Source organism: Saimiri boliviensis, chromosome 2 (assembly GCF_048565385.1).
Source record: "Saimiri boliviensis isolate mSaiBol1 chromosome 2, mSaiBol1.pri, whole genome shotgun sequence".
Lineage (NCBI taxonomy): Eukaryota > Metazoa > Chordata > Mammalia > Primates > Cebidae > Saimiri > Saimiri boliviensis.
This window is the reverse complement of record NC_133450.1, coordinates 236,477,828-236,490,408: the sequence shown is the minus strand read 5'-3', so window position 1 is coordinate 236,490,408 and position 12,581 is coordinate 236,477,828. Positions and strand designations below refer to the sequence as shown.

Here is a 12,581-nt window from a genome sequence, read left to right as displayed (position 1 = left end):
GCTCTGGTTAGGACTTCCAGTACTATATCGAATAGAAGTGATGAGAATGAGCATCCTTGTCTTATTTCTGATCTTATAAGAGATTCAATGCAATCCCTATCAAAATTCTAATAGCATTTTTTCACAGAAATAAAAAAAAAATTCTATAACTTGTATGGAACTATAAAACACTTCAAATAGCCAAAGCAATCTTGAGCAAAAAGAATGAAGCTGTAAGCATCATACTACCTAGTTGTAAAATACACTGCAAAGCTGTTGAGGAGTAAAGAATATTGCACCCCAAAATATGCTGCTCTGGCCTGTCGACTATGTAGACGCAAAGACACTTTTTAAAACAGGAGGTACTAGAAGATCATTCTGACCTCCTTTCTGTTTCTGAAAAGCAGGAGATAGAATTTCTACATAAAAATATCCTCCCTATACCAAAAGGAAAGTAAAATTCTTCTCATCTAAGACAGGAAGTTGAAGCCAAGGAATTCTGTACAAACAAATCTTTTTAAACTAACCCTTATCTTTCTAGTCACTTCTCTACCCAATTGACTCAATTTACCATCCTTTGTCCAATTCAGTAGATAAGTGTTTGACTCTAACTGCTTCTTTCAGTCTTCATTTCTTTATGAAGTTTCCTCATATGCTTGTATGCTTTTCTCCTGTTAGTCTGTCTTGTGTCAATTTAATTCTAAGACCTAGCCAAAAATAAAATCCTAAATGGGAAAAGGTAAAATTTTGTCTCCCCTAACCTCTCATAATCAAAGCAGCATGGTACCGACCTAAAGACAGACACATAGACCAGCGAAACAGAATAGAGAGCCCAGGAATAAATCCACAGATTGATAGTCGATTCTCTTCAACAGAAGTCCCAAGAACACACAATGGGAAGGAATCGTCTCTTCTGTATATGGTGTTGGGACAACTGGGCATCCACATGCAGAGAGATGAAATTGGACCCTTATCTCACAACATGTTCAAAATCAACTGAAAATGGATTAAAGACTGATATGGTTTGGCTCTGTGTTTCCCCACCCAAATCTCATTTCAAATTGTAATCCCCATGTGTTGAGAAAGGGACCCCGTGGGAGGGGATTAGATCGTGAGGGAAGTTTCCCCCATGCTGTTCTCGTGATACTGAGGAAGTTCTCACGAGACCTGATGGCTTTACAGTGAGGCTCTTCCTTGCTGTCTCTCTCTCTCACCATCATGTAAAATATGCCTTGCCTCCCCTTTCCCTTTTCCCCTGATTGTGAGTTTCCTGAGGCCTCCTCAGCCATATGAAAGTGTGAGTCAATTAAACCTCTTCATAAATTTCTCAGTCTCCGATAGTATCTTTATAACAACTTGAGAAGAGACTAATACAGAGATTTAAAGACAAGACCCAAAACCATGAAATTACTAGAAGAAAATACAGGTTAATAGGCTGGGTGCAGTGGCTCATGCCTTTAATCCCAGCACTTTGGGAGGCCGAGGCAGGCAGATCACGAGGTCAAGAGACGGAGACCATCCTGGCCAACATGGTGGAACACCGTCTCTACTAAAAATACAAAAATTAGCTGGGCATGGTGGTGCATGCCTGTAGTCCCAGCTACTCGGGAGGCTGAGGCAGGAGAAATGCTTGAACCCAGGAGGCGGAGGTTGCAGTGAGCCAAGATTGTGCCACTGCACTGCAGCCTTGCACCTGGTGATGGAGCGAGACTCTGAAAAAAGAAAATACAGGGGAAAAGCTTCTTTACATTGGGTGGCAATGAGCTTTTGGATGACTCCAAAAGCACAAAGACGTATCACCTCACACCTATTACAGAGGCTACAATCAAACAGACAAAAGATAACAAGCGTTTGTTGGAATGTGGAGAGTAGGCAGCCCTCGACCACTCTCGATGGGATTGTAAATTAGTATGGCCAGTGTGGAAAATAGCCTGGAAGTTCCTCAGAAAATCAAAGCTAGAACTGCCATACAATCCAGCAATTCTAATTCTGAGTGTATATTGAAAGGAAATGAAATCAGCACCTCAAAGACGTATCTGCACTTCCATCTTCATGGCACCTTCATTCACAACAGCCAAGATAAGGAATCAACTTAATTGTCCACTACCGGATGAATGGATAAAGAAATGTGGCACCTGCATAAAAGGAAATACGATTTCACCTTAAAAAAGGCAACATGGCCGAGCGCGGTGTCTCAAGCCTGTAATCCCAGCACTTTGGGAGGCCAAGGCGGGTGGATCACGAGGTCAAGAGATCGAGACCATCCTGGTCAACATGGTGAAATCCCGTCTCTACTAAAGGTGCAAAAAATTAGCGGGGCATGGTGGTGCGTGCCTGTAATCCCAGCTACTCAGGAGGCTGAGGCAGGAGAATTGCCTGAACCCAGGAGGCGGAGGTTGCGGTGAGCCGAGATTGCGCCATTGCACTTCAGCCTGGGCAACAACAGCAAAACTCCATCTCAAAAAAAAAAAAAAAAGACAACATGAACGAACCTGGAGGACATTATGGTAAGTGAAATAAGTCAGTCACAGAAAGACAAATACTACATGATCTCACTGATATGTGGAATCTAAAAAAGTTAAACTCGTAGAAGTAGAGAGTCAAGTGGAGATACCAGGGTCTGGGGAGTGAGGAAAATGGGGAGATGTTGGTCAAAGGGTACACAGTTTCAGTTAGACAAGAGGAGTAAGTTGTGAGGATTTATCATATAGCGTGGTGGCCATAGTGTATATTAATGTAGCATATACCTGAAAATTTCTAAGACATTAGATCTTAAGTGTTCTCACCACAAAAATGCGATAAGTAGATGAGGTGATAGATATAGTCATTAGCTAGATTTGATTGTTTCACAATGTATAAATATACCCAAACATCATGTTGTATACCATAAATATATACAATTTTTATTTGACTGTTATTTCTTAATAAAGCTGGGAGCAAAATATGTTATGAAGTTAACACCAATCCTGGATGTTAGAGCTTCTCTGTTGGGCTCAGTTACACCTGGCTCGGGAATACTGTCCCCTTCAGTCCCAGAGATGGGGAAGCCCTGGCTTCAACCCAGGCAAGTGACAGGTCGAACTTCCCCACCCGACCCTCCAAAGCATTTGGCACTAATGTCTTTTTTTTTTTTTTCGAGACAGAGTTTTTGCTCTGTTGCCCAGACTGGAGTGCAATGGCAGGATCTCAGCCCACTGCAAACTCCGCCTACTGGGTTCAAATAATTCTCCTGCCTCAGCCTCCTGAGTAGCTGGGATTATAGGTGCCCACCACCATGCCCGGCTAATTTCTGCATTTTTAGTAGAGATGAGGTTTCACCATGTTGGTCAGGCTGGTCTCGAACTCTTGACCTCAGGTGATCCACTTCCTGAAGTGCTAGAATTACAGGTGTGAGCCACCGTAGCCCGGCCCCACTGATGTCTTTAGTCAAAAGCAGAATCAACCTAAAAAAAAAAAAAAAAAACCCAAGGAAAGAAGCCCAAGGCCCCGTAGTAACAATGAGAAATGTTTTACAAAATCAAGTTGGATTATAAATATGAGTCTCTGGAATACAATGGGGAAATGGAAAGGACTTTCATAAATAATGAGTGATAAACTGTAGCCTACCAGAGGTCTTTCAGCTGGCAAGATCAAATTAGACCAGAACGTGTTCCCCTTCTGCAGTGGGCTTCAGGAACTCTGCCTTTCTAAGGAGCTCCCAGGTGCTGTCTGCTGTGGGTACTTTGAGAAGCAAGGCCTTAGAGAGCGTGTTCTTTTTTTTTTTTTAATTTTGAACTCTCATTTATTAGTGTATCTCTCAATCTTTAAAAAAAAATAATTAAATAAATAAAGCTGCTTCCAAAATGTCTTAGACCATTTTTGTTGTTGTTTGTTTTGACACAGAGTTTCAGCAGCACCTACTCTCTACGGCATCTACTGTCTACAGCATCTACTGTCTACAGCATCCACTGTCTATAGAGTGTCGCTCTGTCACCCAGACCGGAATGCAATGGTGTGATCTCAGCTCTCTGCAACCTCCACCTCCTGGGTTCAAGTGATTCTCCTGTCTCAGCCTCCCTAGTAGTTGGGATTACAGGCACCTGCCAGCACGTCTGGCTAATTTTTGTATTTTTTGTAGAGATGGGGTTTTGCCATGTCAGGCAGGCTGGTCTCGAACTCCTGGCCTCAAGTGATTTGCCCACCTTGGCCTCCCACAGTGCTGGGATTGCAGGTGGCTCACGCCTATAAGCGTGCTGGGAGGCCAAGGCGGGTGGATCACCTCATGTCAGGAGGTTTAGACCAGCCTGGCCAACATGGTGAAACCCCATCTCTACTGAAAATACAAAAACTAGCTGGGTACAATGATGGGTGCCTGTAGCCCCAGCTACCAGGGAGGCTGAGGCAGAAGAATCACTTGAACCCGGGAAGTGGAGGTTGTAGTAAGCCAAGATTGCACCACTGCACTCCAGCCTGGGCGACAGAGTGAGACCCTGTCTCAAACAAAAAAAAAGCAAATTGTCCTCTGCAGTCCCAGGGGCACCGAGGGGCCTTTGTTGCTGCCACTTTCAGGTAAGAAGCAGGACCCCAGGGCCCAGTGGGCTATTGTGTGTCCTGGAACGTCCTGGCCAATCGAATGACGGTTTTCTCCTCAGCGGATCTTCCCTGACCAGCCAGCTCTTTCCTCTCCAGCTCTTGTCCTGCAGACACTCTGCAAGTTTGTTGTTCCGTTTACTGTTGACACTCATTTTATTTCATAGAGGAAAAGGTGTCAAAGCTACGTTTTTGCTGGTTGCCATCAGCTACCCCTGTATTCTCTCACCATGCCTTCGGCATGGAGAAGCCGGAAACTAAACTAAACATGGGAAGTGAACATCAAAATACATTCCAAGTGTTTGGACTTTGAAAAGTCATTAGCGCCCATGGTGAAGGCTCTGTTTATTTGCTTTGAAAATGATAATCATCCGTTCACATGTCTGCAAAGAATCATGGGCAGGAAAAAATCGTTATAAATACAGCTGGGTTTTAATAAAATAAACAAAAGAATTCCTACAATCTTCACTCAGTAAGCAGAATTTTTAGGACTGAAATAGACAGATGTATGTACCTATGTATGAAGCTTATTTACCTAAGTAAATTGATACATATTTGGTTTGAGAGGACCGTGTTGAATTTACAAGTATGTACTCATGCATACCTGTGTCATATGGGTGTGCTGAATGCATATGCTGTGGTCTGTTCAGTTTGGGATGCCCATTGGACATGTAGAGCCTAGAGTTCAGGGAGGGTTGAGGCTGGGGGTCTCCAGGCAGCATTTGGCAGGACACAGGTGGGCTTTAAGGCCCGAGGATGAAAGTGGAGGAGAGAAATGTGGAGGTTGAGCCCTGGGGGCTGCAGGGTGGAATAGCCAGATGAGGGATGGATCCCGCCAAGGAGTCCAGAAGCAGCTGCAGTGAGGCAGGGCAGGGGAGGGAGGGCCCCTTCATCCATGAGGAGTTTTTCCAGAAGCAGGACGTGGCCACCCATGTTAAACCCTCTGACAGGTCAGATAGTCTAGTAGGATGGTGGGAGCCAAAGCCTGACCCCAGCGGGTCCCAGGGAGAATGGAGGAGAAGCAGCAGGAGTTTCGGCAGCATCTACTGTCTACAGACGGTCGGAGGGACAACCCCCCGCATGCTGAGCACTGATGGGATTCCAGCCAGGAGAAAGGGAGCCGGCGACCTTGCCTGGGAGGAGGGGTTGTGCAGCAGCCAGGCCATTGACCAGGAGTGATGGATGGTTCGGGAGTCCATGGTGAGCCTGGCCAAGGAAGCTTTGGGAGAGTTTCTCCACTTGAGCAGGGAGGAAGGTAACGTTTGGGACAGAGCCAGCGGTGGGTGGACAAGATGTGGGAGCCTGGTCCCTTTTGTCATCTTCTAAAGGAGTCAGGCTCTCAGCTGCAAGTGATAAGAAGGGCGAGGACATAGGGCATTCGAGTACAACAGAGGTGCGAAGTGATTGTGTCTGGGTGGGATGAACAAAGGGACCGGGGAAAGTCGCCACCTCTCAGGGCTATACCAACTTGGGAGCACAACACAAGACTAATTAGCAAGAATTCTGGAATTTCCTCCACTGCACTGGGCTGCCTGGAGGCAGGAATGAAGTAAGCACAGAGTTTGATTAAACCAAGCTCAAATGTTTGCCAAACACCCCACAGGTGACACGAGAAGGGAGGGTGAAAGTTGTCACAGGGACAGGCAACAGGGGTTTATAATAATGCACAATGCACTCTTCCCTGGAAAGAAGGCAGGTGAGGATGTGTGGGGAGGTGGACGGCACTGGCTGGTGCACGTGGAGTGGCCTGAGCGTGGTATATGCAGGAGAGTTTCAAGATGCAGCCCTGTTGAGAGTTGCAGAGGCCATGCAGGAGAGTGAGGGCAGAGTGGAAGGTTCTGGATCCACAAGGTCCAGAGATAAAGGTCAGGCAAGGACCATGATTAGCAGCGATGCAGGTAGATAGATGGAGAGGCAGGCTCAGGTGAGCTAAAGCTGGGGGTAAGCCTGGAGCAGATGCTCAGCCCTGGCTGCCTAGAGAAAAATGAACAGATGCCCATGCAACCCGTCTGCCCCTACACCCCCGGGCACACTGGCTCCACTGCTCTAGGCTGTGTCCTGGACCTGGGATCGTGAAAAGTTCGCCAGGTGTTTCTGCACACAGGCTGAGGACAGCTCCAGCTCATAGCTTCTTGCCTCAACGTTCCCGGGACACTCCTGTGGGTCTCCTTAAAATGTCGATTCTGGTGCAGGAGGTCCAGGTGCATGGGTTCAGGGACTCTGCCTTTCTAAGGAGCTCCCAAGTGCTGTCTGCTGTGGGTACTTTGACGAGCAAGACCTTAGAGAGAGTGTTCTTTTTTTTTTTTTTAATTTTGAACTCTCATTTATTAGTGTACCTCTCAATCTTTAAAAAAAAAAAAGATAATTAAATAAATAAAGCTGCATCCAAAATGTCTTAGACCATTTTTTTGTTGTTTGCTTTGACATAGAGTTTCAGCAGCACCTACTGTCTACAGCATCTACTGTCTACAGCATCCACTGTCTATAGAGTGTCGCTCTGTCACCCAGACCGGAATGCAATGGTGTGATCTCAGCTCTCTGCAACCTCCACCTCCTGGGTTCAAGTGATTCTCCTGTCTCAGCCTCCCTAGTAGTTGGGATTACAGGCACCTGCCAGCATGTCTGGCTAATTTTTGTATTTTTTGTAGAGATGGGGTTTTACCATGTCAGGCAGGCTGGTCTCGAACTCCTGGCCTCAAGTGATTTGCCCACCTTGGCCTCCCACAGTGCTGGGATTGCAGGTGTGAGCCACCATGCCTGGCCTTATACTATTCTTTAAAAAAGGAAACTGTTTATTTTAACTTTACACTCACCCCCATCCCAATTTCAAAACACATTATTTAATTGTCTTATTCACAGACATTTTCATGATGAGATGTTATATTTTGCTCCCATGACTTCTGGTTATCGGAAAACCCATGCTCTCCTTTACTGAAGGAGTTTGATCCGGCTGATGTTGGTGTATCCGCTCCAAAATTCTTCACCCTAATTTTTGCTTCTGGAGGCATTTCCTCTGGTCCATTCCCTGACTCAGATGTGACGGCCACGGCTGATGCTTCTTTGTCATCTGACCACCTGTGGCGAATCCAGCGTGGAGATCTTCGCAGGCTTCGTTAGGTCTGCAGCTTCTTCAGCTGACCCTTCTCAGTGCTGCGACTGGAACTTTCCCCTCCATCACGAGAAGAAACAGGCTTCGTTTTCACAGGTTTTTCTGCGGCTTCTTCAGGTGCTCTGGCGGCTCCAGCTCGCTGTGACTTTTCAGGCTTCTCCTCTCCCACCCTTCCCTCCACCATTTCCCCACGGTGTCCCCCCACTTCTGTGTTCCTGACAAAGCTTGTTTCTGCCTGACCGCCTGTGCCAGCCCACACAAATCGGCCTCCATGTATGCTTGCCATTGATGGACAACATACACGTTTATAGAGAGCTACGATTTCTAACACGTTACCCACGAGCAGGCACAGTGTTGTCCACCCATCATGGTCTGCCTCCCTTCCCGGCTCAGGCTCCAGCGACCCAGAGGGTGGCGTTTCTTGCAGCCTCAGTGATCAGCCCAGGCCAGGCCTCCCCAGACCTCTGCCTTCCTTCCCTTTGGAGGCTGTGGAGGAAGCACCTCTTCACTGTGGGCATGACGGGGTCCCAGGGAGAGGCTGCCTGGTAACATCAGAGTGAAGTAACTGACCAAACTCAGCAGAGAGGCAACAGGAAGCCCAGAACTAACCCGTGCCTGCCATTCCTGACTCCCCGCGGCTCTCACACAGCTCCTTCGCTTCTGAACCCCTGAAGTCAGCTTCTGGGACATTAGTTTGCTTTGCGGGAAGCTCTGGTGGGGACCAGGCTTCTGCATGGAGGGTGCTAAGGGCCAGAGGTAGCAGCAACAGCTTTTCCCCAGAGCGTCTCTCTGGATGTCACTGGTGGTTTCAGGGCTCCTTGATTCCTGGCTGGGCAGTGTCCAGGCTGGGTCTCTGTTTCAGAACTTGTGGAAGCCACCTAATACAATTTAATTTACTAATTTAATTTAGTGATATAATTTACTAAGACCCATACAGCTTTTTTCTTTTTTTTTTTTTTTTAAAGTGGATTATGTTGTCAGCAGCCGAGAACTCTGACCCATGTTTTCATCCTTCAGGTTCTGAGACATCACTACACTTGGGAGATGCCAGCACATACATCAGTGCCAGGGCTCAATGCCATGAAGCATCTGCACCCGGCATGGCACATGCAGCATTTACACCCTGCATCACACACGCAGCAGGTACACACTGCATTTCACTGGCATCACTCACACCCGGGGTGATACACCCTGCAGCACGCATGTACCATTTCCCCCTGCACTGCACAGGCAGCGTTTCTGCACAGGCAGTACACACGTTGTTGTACGTGTTCGTTAGGCTGTCTGCCTCCCACGTGTGTTTGACAGCAGAGCCCGCTCTTTTCACGCTGTACCCCACAGGGCCAGGCTTATGCCTGCCACGTGTTTCATGCTTATTGCGGCCACCTGTCTTTACTTTTCCCTTGCCCACTCTGGTTTGACCGGGATATAACCAAGTATCTCCTGGTAAATGCATTGTCATACAGGTTCCCAGGCCCGTCCCACAGCCTAGACCTCAAGTCTGGGTTAGGTCTGAGAATATAGATCTGTAACTAGGACAGTCTAGACACAGGTGATCCCAGGACCACTAGGAACCAGGCAGATCCAGGTCTTCAACCTTGATCACAAACCTAATTACCTGGGGATCAAAACCACAAAGCCTGAAATTCAAGTTCCTTTGGGCTGAGTGTGGTCCAGTGCTGCTTTAAGTTCCTCTGGATTTCAATGTGCAGCCACATTGAACCACTGCGTGGCTTCCAGAGGTCTCACTGCTCCCCGCAGCCCCTCCTCAGCCGCCTACCCAGGGGAGCCTCCAAGATCAGCAGTCAGCCTCCAGCCTCTCTTCTCAGCCTCCTCAGATACCTATTAGGTCCTGTTTGGCCTTTTCTTAGGCCATGGGCGCTTGGAAAATGAGGACGCTGCAACAGCATCAAGGCAGGGACACTTTCCAATAAATGCAGAAGTGGAGGTGATTGGGCTGTTTCCAACAAGCTCCCTGTGCCTGCCTAGGAACCTTAACCACCCGCCTTAAAGAAACTGTCCACTTGGGATCCTCCCGCCTGCTCCTTCCAGGTGCCACTGCTCAGGGTGAGCTAAGTCTCACAGAGCCACCTTAGGAAGCTAGGGTCCCCAGCTTCCCTGATTCCACGTGGTCCGATGCTCCAGCCTCATCATTGCAGCCTTGCCGGTCTGATGCCCCCAGCCAGGACATCCACCAGCTGTGAAGCCTGCAAAGGCTGGGATACCTCCAGGAGCCAGGCGGAGATCCTCAGAATCTCTGCCTTCCCACTCCTTGCCCCTGCGACACAGACACACACTCATGCTCTCACATGCCACACAGTCACACACACCACACACACAAATGTAGACAACACAACACATTCACACACACCACACACAAACACATGCACACAACACATCATACACAGCACACAAACACGTACAGATTACACAACACAGAGCACACACACACCAGGCAAACACATGCAGACTATACAACACACACTACACAATGCACACACCACGCAAGCACATGCAGACTACATAATACACACTACACACACTACACAACACACACAACACACAAGCAGACTATACAACACACACACACCACACACAAACACATGCATACTAAGCAATACACAACAAACACACCACACAAACACATGCAGACTACACAATACACACACCACATACACTACATACCACATACACACACCCTGCACACCACACAAGCACATGTATACTACATGACACACAACACACACACTACAAAACTACACACACACACCAGACAACACTACACTATACATACCACACACAGTACATGCCATATACACACACCACACAAACAGACACTACACAACAAAAAACCACACACACCCCATAGAAACACACACACAATACACACACTACACAACACATACATACATGCACTGCACACACACATTACATACCACCATACATGTACCACACACACACTACACACCACACAAAAAGTACACACATTTTACACACATTCTTACTATGCCCACACATACTCACATATGCACAAACATGCACACACGTGTAAATACAGAGAGAGACATCCAAGCATACGCACTCTCACACACACACACGGATGGCAATGCTCAGAGAGCTGGAGCTCTCCAGGCTGGCTCCATTTCCCAGCTCCCCTGAGCCAGGGGCTGGGGGTCTGTGCAGGCACACATGTGTGTGTGTGTGTGCGTGTGTCCTGCAAGCTGGAGGGTGAGCCCCTCCCTGTCAGGCGGCCTTTGCCCCACCCTGCATGCTTGCAGTCGTGCTGCCCCTCTGTGACAGCAGCTATCATACTTTTCACCACTTCTATCTTCTGTTCTTCCCTCTCTCCTAGATTATAGGCTTTCTAAGGACAGACATTTGGTCCCATTCATCACTGTGCCCCTGGTGGCAGTTCCGGGCCTGGCACAGCAACGTTTGTTAATGGAATAAGTAAAGAAAGGAATGAATGATAGATGGGAGGAACAGAGACAGGGCGAAACAGCAGAAAGTACTTCCTTGCCCAAACCCTGCAGTATAGTTTCTTTTTAAAGGACCCTAGAATTTATTCTCTGTATGACAGAGTGCATGGCAGAAGGAACTGATAAACATAGCAAATTTATGTTGAAAATTTCGTTAAAAGTGACAAGAATATCAAGGACCTAGAAATAGAAATACCATTTGACCCAGCAGTCCCCGTTACTGGGTATATACCCAAAGAATTAAAATTGTTCTATTATAAAGACACATGCACACGTGTGTTCACAGCAGCACTGTTTACAATAGCAAAGACCTGGAACCAACCCAAATGTCCATCAGCGATAGACTGGACAAAGAAAATGTGGCACATATACACCATGGAATACTATGCAGCCATAAAAAACGATGAGTTCGTGTCCTTCATAGGGACGTGGATGAATCTGGAAACCATCATTCTCAGCAAACTGACACAAGAACAGAAAGCCAAACACCACATGTTATCACTCATAGGCAAGCGTTGAACAATTAGAACACATAGACACAGGGAGGGGAGCATCACACACTGCGGTCAGTTGTGGGGGCCCTAGGGGAGGGACAGCAGAGGTTGGGGAGAGTGGGGAGGGGTAAGGAGGGGAGAAATGCCAGATATAGGTGATGGGGGATGAAGGCAGCAAACCACCTTGCCATGTATGTATCTATGCAACAACCCTGCATGATCTGCACATGTACCCCAGAACCTAAAGTACAATTAAAAAATGAAGATTAATTCGTTGGAAATGACAAAATTAATGGATAATGAAAATTTGATTTTATTTCTGGATTCTCTATTTTGATTTGCTAATATATTTTTCTATCTTTAGGAGATATATATATATTGCTTGAATAATGAATGGATCTAATCTTCTACTTTGTGGAGGCTCACAGCATGGCTACTATCCTGCAAATTTAGGTGCGAATAATATAATACCAGCAGCAATATTTTTAAATCCTAGGTTAACACAGAAAACACCTTGCTTTCTTGTCATCTGAATCGAATAAGATTGACAGTGGGAGAAAAATAAGAGTGTTTTTATCTTAAATTTTCTTCCAACATAGTAGAAAATGGTTTGAAAATACTAGTAACTGCCAGGTGTGGTGGCTTACACCTGTAATCCCAGCACTTTGGGAGGCTGCGGTGGATGGGTGGGTAGATAACCTGAGGTCAGGAGTTCAAGACCAGCCTGACCAACATGGTAAAAACCCATATCTACTAAAAATAAAAAAATTAGCTGGGCATGGTGGCAGGCACCTGTAATCCCAGCTACTCGGGAGGCTGAAGCGGGAGAATTGCTTGACCCCGGGAGGTGGAGGTTGTAATGAGCATTCCAGCCCGGACAGCAAAGTGAGACTGTCTCAAAAAGAAAAGAAAAGAAATATTAGTAACCAAAGTGGTTAATTGGAGTAAAAC

General features: G+C 46.8%; 1 pseudogene; it reads right to left on the bottom strand.

Moving 5' to 3' along the window:
- Positions 1–7,388: 7,388 nt before the first annotated feature.
- On the bottom strand, positions 7,389–7,841 carry LOC120366408 (PEST proteolytic signal-containing nuclear protein pseudogene; annotated as a pseudogene).
- Between the last annotated feature and the right edge of the window lie 4,740 nt (positions 7,842–12,581).